The sequence below is a fragment of the Pseudorca crassidens genome, chromosome 1, assembly GCF_039906515.1.
Source record: "Pseudorca crassidens isolate mPseCra1 chromosome 1, mPseCra1.hap1, whole genome shotgun sequence".
In the NCBI taxonomy this organism is placed as follows: domain Eukaryota; kingdom Metazoa; phylum Chordata; class Mammalia; order Artiodactyla; family Delphinidae; genus Pseudorca; species Pseudorca crassidens.
In genome coordinates this window covers 60,787,697-60,799,834 of record NC_090296.1, presented here as the reverse complement: position 1 = coordinate 60,799,834, position 12,138 = coordinate 60,787,697, and the positions used below count along the sequence as shown (strand labels likewise).

At 39.6% G+C, this 12,138-nt stretch overlaps 1 pseudogene; it reads left to right on the top strand.

The window, feature by feature from the left end:
- Positions 1 to 1,870: 1,870 nt before the first annotated feature.
- LOC137213504 (general transcription factor IIH subunit 3-like) lies at positions 1,871 to 7,990 on the top strand (annotated as a pseudogene).
- The last annotated feature ends 4,148 nt before the right edge of the window (positions 7,991 to 12,138 follow it).

The following is a 12,138-nucleotide window of genomic DNA, read 5'->3' as shown; positions in this document are numbered from 1 at the left end:
CAGTCTTCCCCCAACACAGCTCACCCTCAGCACTCTGAAACCTGTGGAAGACACGTGTACATTGGACCCCCAATTCTCTACTGTCAAGCTCTGCAGGAAGCACCTGGCCATCCTCCTCCACGATGGGGGAAGGGAGCAGGGTACCTCAGACCCCAGCAATTTTGCTTCATCCACTCAGTGCTTTCATACCTACATGACCACATCCTTGGCATGTCTAACATGGGTGCCCCAGCACCTCACTTTGAATGGGGATGTTTAGCAAATATTGTTTTGTTCTCAGTCTTTGAGGCTTCAGCCAAAATCCAGACAGAGTGTCATTTAATATTCTGTTTCAGAAACATAAAGAAGGATGCTCACCAGACTGAATAATGCATAGCACAGCAAAAACTGTCTCTATATGGTTGTTTTCCAATATTTTCTATTAAGGAAAATGGATTTGTCTTCTAATTCTCACTCTGCTCCTAGAAATGCTTTGTGAACCTGAGTAAATCATTAGTCCTCCGTGTTTTCACCTAAAATTATACGAAACTATAAAATTATTTAAAGTTTGTTGAAAAGTCTCTCCAAGAAAATATAGCTCTGTCATTTGAGGCTAATATACATCAATCTTCCTAGCCCAGAAAAGACAAAAAACTAAAAATTAGCCAGAGAGCAGCAGGAGAACTGCCTTTGAATAAACCCAAATTCCTGACATCGTGCCCTACATCTCCAGGAGGAATTAAAACTCTCACCTTCCCAATCTCAGAAGCAAGTTACTCATATCAAGCCTGACCTTATGCCCCAGTTCTGATCACTAAGCTTCTACATTGTTCTCTTTGCCGTGTTCCTTACCTTGTTAACCTGACTAGTAGACAGGTTCGCCCAGGACAATCCTCCTCCCAAAGGCAAGGACCCGCTCTGAATTTAAGCCAAGCATGAGGATGACGGTGCCTGTTGGAAGACTTCTCAGAAGTAAGCACCTGTGATTCATGAATACCCCATACTCCTGGAACCACTGTCTTCTTAGGGACTCCACCTTCTCAGAATGAGCTCCCTGCTAGCTGTACCCTTACCCTAGGACAGGACACAGGTCCACTGCCACTTCAATCACAGCACCTGCCCCACTCCAAGATCCTAAAGCATGCAAGGTATCGGCATAAATGCCAAATGGAGCTAACTGGGCTAAAAGCATGCACCTTTCCAAAAACGCATTGTTTACAGTATTTCCTCCTTTATCCTTTTACTTTTAAAGAATAAATCTTTCTCTAGTGTTTTCATGGCTGACATAGAGTAACTGCCTTATTTTGATTAAAATTAAAATTGAAATCATTTTCTTCTCTGTCCTTAGAGCATAGGTTCCACAAACATGAAGTAGGTAATTGATCTTATTTAAGAAATTTGCAATGGAACAATAAAAACAATTAAGTGCAATGACTCTAGTACAGATGTTCTGAATCCAATATTTCTCAAAAGGCTTTGACAACATCCAAAGTTGTATGAAAATATTTGGCAGTGGTAACTCAAAATTTAAGTATTCTGTTCTTTTTTCAAGCACTAGCCAAGAATGGAAGAGTCTTCACGAACAATCTAATTGAGAGGTTCTGGAAAACAAATCTGTAGCACATGGTCATTTTTTCTCTGTTGATGGTTCAGCTGAGCCAGTGACATTTATGAGTCCATGGCTGAGGGCTCTATAGGTTCTGGATCAATACACTCTTTCCTAAAGTTATAGACTGAATGTTTGTGTCCCTCTGCCCCTAAATTCATATGTTGAAGCCCAAACCACTAGTGTAAAGTAATTAAGTAAAGTAATTAAGGTTAAATGAGGTCATAAGGGCGAGGCCTTGATCTGATAGGATTAGTGTCCTTCTAAGAAGAGACACTAAAAAGCATGGAAAATGAAAGGCGACATGAAGACATAACGAGAAGGCGGCCATCTGCAAGTGAGAAAGAGAGATCACACCAGAAACTGTATTGCCAGAACCTTGATCTTGGACTTCTTGCATCCAGAACTGTGAGAAAATAAATTTCTGCTGTTTACGCCATTCAGTCTATAGTACTTTGTTATAGCATCCTCAACCAACTAAATACACCCAGGAACTTATCAACGGAGGAGAGGACGAAAAGACATTTTCTTCCTCTTTCTCCAAGTGGGATCCCAGAAATTCCCCAGTGTATATTAAAATATTAATATCTTGCTTTCACACAGTTTATATGCATAGTCCTATTTATTCTTCACAATCTTGTAGTTAGGCAGAGCTAGCATTATTAATCCCGTTTTACAGATGAGATGGAATGTGGCTAAGCCAAGATTAGATGCAGAACTTTTGACTCCTAGCCCAAGCTTCTTACACTGCACCTCATGCGAGCTGACTGAGAGTAGCTTTAGAGATCTTTCCACTCCTGAGTCAGCTCACAGTTAGAACATCTCTGGGAATCATAGCACTGGTTCCAGGATAAGACACTAGACTTCAAAAGGGGTACCTCTTAACAGATAAGCAGAATTATCTGCCATTGGTCAGGAGAACCATGAGCTATTAATAAATAAAGCTGAAGAAAAAATCAAAACTGGAGTTGTGCTCGATTTCAATAATTTTAATTATTAATTTAGAGTGATAGTAATTTTGACCTTTTAACAAAACCTTCTTTATATACCATTTTTGAGTTTTGACTATCTGTGGACACAAAGGAATAAATCTTGGCCACTCTTTGTCCTGGAACACACCATCTACAGCTCCTCCTGGGAGAAAGAGCTCAGCTACAACTTAAAGTTCAGTACATTCACTCTTCTGATTAATTTGGAGCAGTGGAGCAATTAAAGAACAGATGCTATGGATTAATGTTCCACATCACATTGAGAAGCCCTTCTATAGGCCCTGGTGCTATTTTTAAAATATCTGAGCTCTGAATGTCACTCCATTAATAAAGATTTCAGCAGCTTAGTCATTAACACCAACAAGACCTTATCAATAGAACAACATATACTTTCAGGCTCATTTTTCTGTTGTGCAAATCAATGATGAAAAACTTCAGAAACTGAACCAATGTTAGATAGTTTAGTATAACTGATCTGGGGCTCATATTCAAAACATTTATTTTATCCATACATAATATCTTAAAATATGTCTCTTTCCTAATAGGCAGCCAAAAACCCCTATTACTGACACTTGGTTTCAACTCGCCCTAATACAGAATGTCTCTCTTTGCTCCCTTTTCAACTGTTCCTGAGGATGACTGCTAAACCCTAAGGAAAAGGGAAAACTTGGTTGCCTTTAGCATGTAAGCCTCTCAGTGTCAGCAGTTACACCATTCTCTCCTTTAGGCTGAGTTTGCACTGTACTGGAAAATAGAGGCCTCTGAGTATTCAGGCCTCTTCAGACTGGCTGTCAAAAGCCCTTCACGTGCAATCTTCTTATTTGGCCCCAAAGAAGACAGTCTCTTCTAAATAGTGCTCAAATGGTTATCCCATTCAGAAAGAATGGAATATTTGTTTGATATAGAACATAAATTTATTCTAGTTAAAATAATATTTTGTTTGTAGAAATTTTTATGTGCATCCAGAGAAAAGGGAGATTTTAAAATCAGAAATCTCAAAAATTAATGGGAAGCATTTTAAAAATAATTTTAAGGAATTATAAACAACCTAAATATCCAGTAATAGGGATTTGGTATGGGGATATCTATGTAGATGTAGATACAGATATAGATATAGATATGGAGAATGAGATTTCCATTCAATAAAGCACTCTGTATCTAAAATAAATAATCCTGATGCTTCCAGTTCTATATAATAGACTATTTACATAGATACTTACCTTCTCTTCCTCAAAAATGCCTGTAAAAATTACAATCAAGAAATACAGAAGCTAGCAAGCACAGAGCAGCACTAAAAAGGGGAAAAAGAGCCATCAGCAGACCAGAGATTTATTAAAATCTTTAGAAAATGGCAAGTAGACGAATCATACTGTCAGATGAAACAAAAGCAAAGAAGCAAATGTTCCAGCACTGAAGACACCTGGCTTCACTCTGAAAAAAGTGAATGCTGAGCAAAATGAAGAGAAAGATCAAAACCTAGACATATCGCCATGAAATTTCATAACACACCAAAGATAAAGAGGATATGCCAGAAACTTCCAGGAAAGGGCTATGGAAGTTCCCTATTGTTTGATGTATTCATTATCTGAGTTCTTACAGCCATAAGATTGCATAGGGAAGCAGTCATGGCTCAAAAATATTCATTAATCGACTGGCCACTTGTAAAATTAGTCCTGATTCAAATACTCATCCCATATCACACTGACATCTGTCCTCACCAATCACATCAGAGTCTATTTTGGTCAATTTAATTGAATTTTTAATAAATATATGATTAAAATATATAAGCCATAAATATTTAATAAATGTAAAATAATAAATATATAGCATAAATTGACTTTAAAGTAAAATTGCAAACCTTGAAAAGATGTTAGATTTCATAGGGTTGATAAAAGTGTTGGTGACTTGAGTCACCAACAGAGCTACTGCTAAATGAGAATTTTAGCAGAGTTAGATCAGTTTAGGATGGATGAGGAGAAAACCAACCAGGAGAATGGTAAATAAGAAAGGGTCATCAAGGGAGATTCATTTAAAAATCAAAGAATTTAAGACAGGCCCTTGTAGGGAAGTCTTGAAATATTTTTGCAGAAATTACTATCCTTATGATTGTGCAGGAAAGTGAAATATGAACTTGGAAGATATCATATCATTCTACCATCTATTTTTATCAGAAAATGGTAACCCCCAAACAATCCAATTTAAATAGATTTATATTAAGAGGACTTTTCTAGTGCTACTTTCCCAAGAAACAGGAGACTTCCTATAGATAGAAAGGAAGCAGAAACAGGATTGCATTGTATTACTCTCATTAGCAAGAATAAGTGCTGAAAATAGTGAAAAAAAGCCGGTAAAATTCTGAAAAAAATGACTTTATATCAATAATTCTATATATAATCAAACTACTAATCAAATATGAAAGCAAAACAATGACATGCAAGAATTCTGAAGGTTTACCTGCCATGTACTCTTTTGAAAAAAGTACTCCAGCCATATTTTAAAAGAGGAAGGAAGGAGGAAGAGAGGGAGGGAGAGTGGGAGAGACGGAGGGAGGAAGAAAGAGAGGGAAAGGGAAACCAAGAATATGGAATGAAAGGTATGAGGAGATTTCTGCTTTAGGTAATGAAAGACTGAGTAGTTTAACCAAATCTAACCACACACTGGGAAAAAAAAACACAAAAGCTTGATTAAATATATTATTTTAAAATCTTCTTAAAAGCATCAAAGATATATCAAGACAATAAGGAATTACAGGACAAAAATCCAACACTTGGGAAAAGGTTTGCCCTGTGATCACTGGCTGACCTGAAAGAGGTAGCTGATATGTGCTTTGATAGCCTCTTAGAGCTAAGGGGAAAAGTCAGAGTTCAGGGCTCACCCAATACTGGGAATTGGGGCCCCCAAAGGGCTACACCCTGAGAATAGTGATAAAACAAAAATAACTCAAACTTGTGCAGACGGTAGACTCACTTCTTTTTAAAATATCAATAGCCCATGAAATCTCAGGCTGTGAGACTGCCTGAGAACACTCTAGGTTGTTGGTACCCCTCGTTGGAGGAAGAGAATATCATCCTAAGTCTCAAATTATTTCAACAAATACTTTTTCAAACACAATGCCCAGCATACACCAAAGCATGAAGAGAAAAGATACAATGAGCAAGAACCAACAGTGATAAAAATAACCAAAATAGTCAGGCATTACCATATACAGTAAAACTATGCTTAACGTTTTCAAGGAGAAGAAAAATAAGCTGTGAAAATTTCAGCGGGCAAGGAACTAACAACTATAAAAAGTAACTTTGCAGATTTAAAAAAGAAACAAATTGAGATTCTACAATGGAAAAATCCATTTAAAAAATTAAGAATTCAGGGCTTCCCTGGTGGTGCAGTGGCTGAGAGTCCACCTGCTGAGGCAGGGGACACGGGTTCATGCCCTGGTCTGGGAAGATCCCACATGCCGCGAAGTGGCTGGGCCCGTGAGCCATGGCCACGGAGCCTGTGCTCCACAACGGGAGAGGCCACAACAGTGAGAGGCCTGCATACTGCAAAAAAATAAATAAATAATAAAAAATTAAGAATTCAATGGAATTTAACAATATATTGGACAGTGGAAGAGACACTTAGTGAACTTAAAACAGGTCAGAAGACACTCCCCAGCATGCAGCATACAAGAAAAAGATGGAAAACATGGAAGAGAATGTAAAAGACTCAGAATTCCATGAGAAATCCTTAAGTTCCGGCATCTAGAAGAATAAGAATGGGCACTGGTCATTTTTGTGGAGATTTTAGCCTAGAATTTTCCAAAACTCATGAAAAATATCTGTCTTCCAACTTAGGAATCCAAATAAATCCCAAACAGATCATAGTGAAATTGGATAAAACCAAAAAGATCTTCAGTGCAGCCAGAGCAACTCACCTTCACGAGAATAACAATAGACTGACAGGTGACTTCTGAACAGCATCAGTGCAAGTCAGAAAGAAACTGCTAACCTAGGATTTGTAACTAGCAAAAATAAAATCATTTTCAGATGAATTAAAAAACTGAAAGAGTTCACCATTAGGACACCTGCATCCAAAGGAATCTGCAAAGTATGTTTTCAGTTCACTAATTGTCTCTTTGACTGTCCAATATGTTGTTAAATTCTCACTGACTTCTTCCAGAGAAAAGGGAAATGATGGCTGGAAATCAAGGGCTCAAAAATACAAAAAGAATAAAAAGAAAAGAAAGTTGTAAATGTGAGTAAATCTCAATAAACACTGATCCATTAAAAAATAATAATATTTACATAAGGAACTATGTAAATGAAGTTAAGTGTTCTAAGCAGCTTGTATTACCCAGGAAGAGAGTAAAATTATCCATTAATATTAGACATTGATAAGTCAATGATACATTTTGTATAGGGAAAGAGCATAATACAACTAAAAGAGAGCAAAAAAAAATCAATGATTAAAAAAAATCAATTGGAAGTCAAGAAGGCCAGACTCCATAGGACTTGAGGATATCTGCTGGGCCTCAGATTTTCTATTAAGGATCTGGGGCCACCACGGTCTCCAGCTTTTAGAGTAGATACCAAATCAATTTGTTGGGGAAAGCAAGCATTCAGAAATTCCTGTTTATTTTTTCAATACATAGGTGCTATGATGACATGGGGAGTGTCCCAGTTATTCAGAATCATTTCAACAAACTTGCTATGATAAGCATATCACATTCAAGACAGTCACTTCTTATATCCTGGGAAAGAATGGCAGATATGGAGACTTTTTTAGGGAGACCCTGGCAATTCTCCTCCTGATTTTCATTCCTCAAAAGGTAAAGATGGCAAATACGAGCTAGTAGCGGCAGCAAATTAGCTTATTCCTGGAGATTAAAGATTTAATGACAAAGAGTGATGTAAACAGGCAACATGCAGAAAATCTGGTGGCAGGACTGTTCACCTAAGTGCTTTGTTACATTCATAGAGGACTCGAGGAAGTTAAAGGTAACCAGCGAATGAAATCAAGGATTCAGACTCTTGATTTGAGCATCTTCCAACATTACAGAGGAATAGAGTCCTGTAAAGTGCCTCAGATATTTTCTATTCTGCCACATTTATTCTAGGTTTTCCTTTGTGATCATGATCAAAGATCTCAACCTTTCACCACCAATTTATGTTGACTACAAGACTACTTGCTTCTGTCATCAAAAGCTCCTTGAAATTTGTTATGTCTGTTTCTGTGTGCATCAATATTCTACAATTTTGCTCTTTGCCACTACATGTGAGATGGCTTTAAAATTTCACTGCCTCTTTTTTTTGAAAGCAAAGTAGAAGAAACTAAAAGTGACTGAGTAATGATACAATACTTATTCTTTCCAGGTCCCAGGTTATCAGTTGAAATTGTAATACAGGAATCGCATCAGAAAGTCTTTGACAAGAAATGATATAATAATATACACCATTATTTTTAATGTAGCTGGATTCTTAGAGGAAATATTTCCAAAGCCACACTTTTTGTGCACTTCTTAGAGAGTGATTTTTTTAAAGAAAGTCATTCTATGTATTATATATATATTTTTTCTGTTTCCTGACTAATTTTTTACCAGAAATGGAGAAGAAATAGCAAATGTGTCATTATTTTAATAGGATGATTATTTGTCAAAGTGAGGTTTGGGGTTTAATTATAGTTTTAATGCATGTAGTTTAACTTCAAACTGAAGTCCCTTTTGTGAAAAGACAGGTGTGTGAAATTTGAATACAATTTTAGAAAAACAATGAATACATTGCCAATTATTAACTTTAACAAGTTAAATAAATAAAACCATAATTCACTAATCTGAAACTATTTAGATACAAACAAATATTTATTCCTTTGTCTGGCATCTTTATATGTTTAGACAATGTGACCAAATTAAAATGGTTCATTGCTGAGTGACTACAAAACTGAACTTTGAATGAGCAAGGAAAGTGAGTAACAGTAGTCTAGCAGGGGAAATTTTTCTTCAGAACAATGGTTTTAAGAGCTTCTTTGTAAAAGCTAAAGCCTAAGTTCTTTTGGGAATTTCTCAGAGACTTAATTTTAGTGGTTAATAGTAATTCTCAGATACAATTATTTATAATTACTCACAATTCAATGAAAACAAATGTATAAATATTAGAGACTCTTCTCTAGAAGCTTTGGAATGTAAATTTCTATAAATTCATAAAAGAAAATTCTTTGTAATTTTAACATTAAAAGAAGTTTTGTGGGTGATTGGTTCAAGATGGCGGAGTAGAAGGACATGTGCTCACTCCCTCTTGAAAGAGCACAGGAATCACAACTAACTGCTGAACAATCATCAGCAGGAAGACACTGGAACTCACCAAAAAAGACACTCCACTTCCAAAGACAAAGGCAAAGCCAAAATGAGATGGTAGGAGGGTTGCAATCACAATAAAATCAAATCCCACAACTGCTGGGTGGGTGACACACAAAACTGGAGAACAATTATACCACAGAAGTCCACCCACAGCAGTGAAGGTTCTGAGGCCCATGTCAGGCTTCCCAACCTGGGGGTCTGGCAACAGGGGGGAGGAATTCCCAGAGAATTAGACTTTGAAGGCTGGTGGGATTTGATTGCAGGGCTTCAACAGGACTGGGGGAAACAGAGACTCCACTATTGGAGGGCACACAAAAAGTAGTGTGCATATCAGGACAGGACACGGGGGAAGAAACAGTGACCCCACAGGAGACTGAACCGGACCTACCAGCTAGTGTTGGAGGGTCTCCTGAAGAGGCAGGGGATGGCTGTGGCTCACCACAGGAACAAGGACACGGGCAGCAAAAGTTCTGGGAAGTACTGCTTGGCATAAGCCCTCCTGGAATCCGCCATTAGCCACACCAAAGAGCCTGTAGGGTCCAGTGCTGGGTCACGGCAGGCCAAACAACCAACAGGGAGGGAATTCAGCCCCACCCATCAGCAGACAAGCAGATTAAACTTTTAATGAGCTCTTCCCGCAAGAGCAACACCCAGCTCTACCCACCACCAGTCCCTCCCATCAGGAAGCTTGCTCAAGCCTCTTAGATAGCCTCATCCACCAGAGGGCAGGCAGCAGAAGCAAGAACTACAGTCCTGTAGCTGATGGAATGAAAACCACATTCACAGAAAGATGGACAAAATGAAAAGGCAGAGGAATATGTACCAGATGAAGGAACGAGATAAAATCCCAGAAAAACAACTAAATGAACTGGAGATAGGCAACCTTCCATAAAAAGAATTAAGAATAAAGATAGTGAAGATGATCCAGGACCTCAGAAAAAGAATGGAGGCAAAGATCAAGAAGATGCAAGAAATGTTTAAAAAACACCTAGACAAATTAAAGAACAAACACCTAGAAGAATTAAAGAACAAACAAAGATGAACAATACAATAACTGAAATGAAAAACAAACTACAAGGAATCAATGGCAGAATAACTGAGGCAGAAGAACGGGTAAGTGACCTGGAAGACAGAATGCTGGAATTCACTGCCGCAGAAGAGAATAAAGAAAAGAGAAAGAAAAGAAATGAAGACAGCCTAAGAGACCTCTGGTACAACATTAAAACTACCAACATTCGCATCATAGGAGTCCCAGAAGGAGGAGAGAGAGAGAGAGAGAGAGAGAGAGAGAGAGAGAGAGAAAGAGAGGACCCGAGAAAATATTTGAAGAGATTATAGTTGAAAACTTCACTAACATGGGAAAGGAAATAGCCACCCAAGACCAGGAAGTGCAGAGAGTCACAGGCAGGATAAGCTCAAGGGGAAAAGACCAAGACACATAATAAGCAAATTGACAAAAATTAAAGACAAACAAAAACTATTAAAAGCAACAAGGGAAAAATGACAAATAAATTATTAGGGAACTCCCATAAGGTTAACAACTGATTTCTCACCAGAAACTCTACAAGCCAGAAGGGAGTGGCACAATATATTTAAAGTGATGAAATGGAAGAACCGACAACTGAGATTACTCTACCTGGCAAAGATCTCCTTCAGGTTTGATGGAGAAATCAAGTTTTAAAGACACGCAAAAGCTAAGACAATTCAGCACCATCAAACCAGCTTTACAACAAATGCTGAAGGAACTTCTCTAAGTGGGAAACACAAGAGAAAAAAACACCTACAAAAACAATTAAGAATATGGTAACAGGAACATACATATCGATAATGACCTTAAATATGAATGGATTAAATGCTCCAACTAAAAGACACAGGCTTGCTGAATGGATACCAAAAAAAGACCCATATATATGCTGTCCAAAAGAGACCCACTTCAGACCTAGGGACACGGACAGACTGAAAGCGAAGGAATGGAAAAAGGTATTCCATGTAAACAGGAATCAAAAGAAAGCTGGAGTAGCAATACTCATATCAGATAAAATGGATTTTAAAGTAAAGAATATTACAAGAGACAAGGAAGGACACTACAAAATGATCATGGGATCAATCCAAGAAGAAGATATAACAGTTATAAATATATATGCACCCAAGGGGACCAGGGGAAAATGGCGGAAGAATAAGCCATGGAGATCACCTATCTCCCCACAGATACACCAGAAATACATCTACACGTGGAACAACTCCTACAGAACACCTACTGAACGCTGGCAGAAGACCTCAGACCTCCCAAAAGGCAAGAAACCCCCCACGTACCTGGGTAGGGCAAAAGAAAAAAGAATAAACAGAGACAAAAGGATAGGGATGGGACCTGCACCAGTGGGAGAGAGCTGTGAAGGAGGAAAGGTTTCCACACACTAGGAAGCCCCTTCTTAATCGGAGACTGCGGGTGGTGGAGGAGGAAAGCTTCAGAGCTGCGGAGGAAAGCACAGCAACCGGGGTGCGGAGGGCAAAGCGGAGAGATTCCCACACAGAGGATCGGTGCAGACCGGCACTCGCCATCCCGAGAGGCTTGTCTGCTCACACGCTGGGACGGGCGGGGCTGGGAGCTGAGGCTCCGTCTTCAGTCGCAGCACAGGGAGAGAACTGGGGTTGGCAGTGTGAACACAGCCTGCAGGGGGTTAGTGCACCATGGCTAGCCGGGCGGGAGTCCGGGAAAAAGTCTGGACATGCCGAAGAGGAAAGAGACTTTTTCTTCCCTCTTTGTTTCCTGGTGCACGAGGAGAGGGGATTAAGAGCGCTGCTTAAAGGAGCTCCAGAGACGGGCATGAGACGCGACTAACAGCGCGGACCCCAGAGATGGGCATAAGACGCTAAGGCTGCTGCTGCCACCACGAAGAAGCCTGTGTGCGAGCACAGGTCACTAACCACACCTCTCTTCCGGGGAGCCTGTGCAGCCCACCACTGCGAGGGTCCCGGGATCCAGGCACAACTTCCCCAGGACGCACGGCCGCCTCAGGCTGGTGCAACATCACTCTGGCCTTGGCCGCCACAGGCTCACCCCGCACTCCGTACCCGTCCCTCGCCCCGGCCTGAGTGAGCCAGAGTCCCGGAAGTGGCTGCTCCTTTAACCCCGTCATGTCTGAGAAAAGAACAGAGGCCCTCCGGCGACCTACATGCAGAGGCGGGGCCAAATCCAAAACTGAGCCCCGGGAGCTGTGAGAACAAAGAAGAGA